The following is a 3,076-nucleotide window of genomic DNA, read 5'->3' on the forward strand; positions in this document are numbered from 1 at the left end:
CATGGTTAAATTATTTTTAAATTAATTAATTTATTTTTGGAAGAAAAACTAAGTCTTGTTTATTTTTATAACTAAACCACTAGCAAAATGTATCACAGCACTGAAACACTGAGCACAGGCTATATTATCATTTCACATAATAAGTCGGCAAAAAGACAGCAAGGTCCTTATCAAAATGATAAAGTGCTAGAGCTGGGCAGGAACACTGCTTGCTGCAAAGGCCCCAAGTAAAAGTGGTATTGGTAATGGGGGGTTGCCCCTTTTTTGTTTTAAAGAACTCTCAGCTCACCCCTGAGTTGCTTATTCTCCTTTGACCTTCCTGTTGCCTATTTCAGGGAGCTAAGTAAGCAATATTGAATTTAGGCTTTCATTCCATTCTGTTTTATAAAAACCAGGTTTCTCCAAAGTCGGCACTTAATAACTCCCTTAGTTAAGGCAGCAGTTCCTCCTTCAATGTTCATTCCTAGATACTGGTATATACTGCAATCAAAACTCCCTTTCCTTTCTTATTTTTTTTAAAGTTTTTATTTATTTATTTGAGAGAGAGAGATAACAAGTGATGGGGAGGACAGAGAGAGAGATTATAAATAGAAGCAGCCTCCCCCGGAGCAGGAAACCCAACGTGGGGCTCGATCCCAGGACCCAGAGATCATGACCTGAGGCGAAGGCAGAAGCTTAACCGACTGAGCCACCCAGGTGCCTTAAATCCCTTTCCCTTCAGGGCGAGTGTTACTACAAGACTGCCCCATTGCTCTATGGCAGCTAGCCTCTGGGCCCTTCGTGGCAGCAGGTGACAGGGAAGGTTGGCTTCCCACACCCAGCGTAACTTTGCCTCTCCCATTCTTGCAGGGACTCCTAGCTGAAAGATGTAATGTGTACTTCAAGATGCATATTCAAATCATGAAAGCCAGAAACAGACATGAACTGTTCAAAGTTCTTCTCTAAACTACCTCTCCAATTCCACTTCTTATACCAACTGCATGCCCTTGTATATAAAACAAAACAAAGCAAAACAAAGATCCAGAAACTTTTTTTTTTTCCTTTCTCAATTAGTGACCATGTGGATTTTGTTTACAGCTCTTGGAAAATGACTTGGTGAAATTTCTGGTAAATGAGAAGTTGTCAACAAACAGAAACATCTCTGCTCACACTCCCCCAGGTCTCAGGCAGGTTAGATGAACCTGCCAGCCTGTTGGGTACCTGTGTACTGTGAGGATTCTGGTCCCTTGGAGGGCACTGGCTTGATACATGGGACATCCCCCGTTTCAGGACAAGCATGTAAGATTTAGGCTATCAAAAATTCTCCTGCACTATCTCTGACCTAAATTTTAGCACCAGTTTTTGGGGTTTTTTTTGTGTGTGTTTTGTTTTGTTTTGTTTCCATTTCACTTTGTAGGATTGAAACATAAAGGAACCAAGTATCCAGAGGCAAATGACACATGCCTCAAACTTTTTGCCATCCTTCATTTCTTCATACACTTTCCTTAAAAGACCAAAACTCTCAATTCTCTTTTTAGATCCCTGCCATCAGCTCCGATGGCCAATTGCAAAGACTTCTATTTTCCCAGGGATGAAAGAGACTCGTTCATCTTGGTCGTGGTTGGGCTGAGGTGCACATGGTCACCCACACACTTGATCACACTAGTCTCCAGCTGCGGCATCACCTGAAGCTCTTTACTTCCGGCATCTATTGAATCTTTGGCTGCGCCATTGCAATACGTGGTGCACTGGGCAAGGGCATCCTGGACTTCTCCAACTCACTGGTCACCAGGACTGTCAACAGGTCACTTTGCCTTAATTAAGCCGAAGGACAGAGCAGGGTTCAATGCCCTGGTGCACCAGCTTCATGGACACCTGGCTGTTCTCACAACAGCTGTCACTACACCTAAAGATGAAGCCTTGCATTTTCCAGATGTTCTATCCATCCGCACTCTTCACCATGAAGTCCACGGCCTCCTGTACCCGAGCAGCTGCGGCTCTGCTGTGGCAACCCAGTGCTGCAGCCCTCCCCATGGGTGCCCATATGGACTAGTAACACTGTATATAGTCAGCAGTTAGATTTACCCACACATATAGGCTCTCATTGTTATTTGTTGCCGTTGTTTTCTATATCTCTGAACTTATATCTGACATCATGCTCCTTCACTGGAGGGATATTCTTCAGTATTTAACTTGGTACAGGCTTGCTAATAGCAAAATCTCTTGTTTTATGTTCTAAGCATGCATTTTACTCTTTTTTAAAAAAGATTTTATTCATTTATTTAACAGAGAGAGACACAGTGAAAGAAGGAACGCAAGTGGAGGAGTGGCAGAGGGAGAGGGAGAAACAGGCTCTTGGCTGAACGGGGAGCCCACGCAGGGCTGGATCCCAGGACCCTGAGATCTGGACCTGAACCAAAGGCTTAACTACTGAGCCACCCAGGCGCCCCTGCATTTTACTTTTTTTTTTTTTTTTCAAAGATTTTATTTGTTTATTTGACAGAGAGAACTCACAAGTAGGCAGAGAGGCAGGCAGAGAGAGAGAGGAGGAAACAGGCTCCCCACTGAGCAGAGAGCCCGATGTGCGGCTTGATCCCAGGACCCTGAGATCATGACCTGAGCTGAAGGCAGAGGGTTTAAACCCACTGAGCCACCCAGGCACCCCTGCATTTTACTCTTGAATGACATTTGCATTAAGTACGAAATTCTAGGTTTGTAGATATTTTCTTTTAGCATTATAAAGATACTATTGCATTATCTATCAGACACCACTGACTATGTTGTAAAGTCATCCACCATTCTCCCCATTGCTCCTTTGAAAGTAGTTTCCATTTATTTTCTGGTTGCTTTTAAAAATAGTTTTCTTTGTCATTCTATTTGCTCAGGTATCACTATAATGCATTTTAATGGATTATGTACTAGATTTATTTTTGTTGTAATTTATGTAATTTTATTTATATTTTTATTTATAATCTTTATTCTGTGGATTTTCATTTTATAGCAAATTCAGGAAGTTTTCAGCACATATGTCTTGCTATATTTCCTATCCCCACAATCACTCCCTTCTCTTACTAGAACTCAAATCACTTATGTTAGA

The 3,076-nt window shown here is 42.1% G+C and overlaps 1 pseudogene; it reads right to left on the reverse strand.

Moving 5' to 3' along the window:
* Positions 1-1,556: 1,556 nt before the first annotated feature.
* Positions 1,557-2,013, reverse strand: LOC122913583 (annotated as a pseudogene).
* Between the last annotated feature and the right edge of the window lie 1,063 nt (positions 2,014-3,076).

This window comes from Neovison vison, chromosome 7 (assembly GCF_020171115.1).
Source record: "Neovison vison isolate M4711 chromosome 7, ASM_NN_V1, whole genome shotgun sequence".
Lineage (NCBI taxonomy): Eukaryota > Metazoa > Chordata > Mammalia > Carnivora > Mustelidae > Neogale > Neogale vison.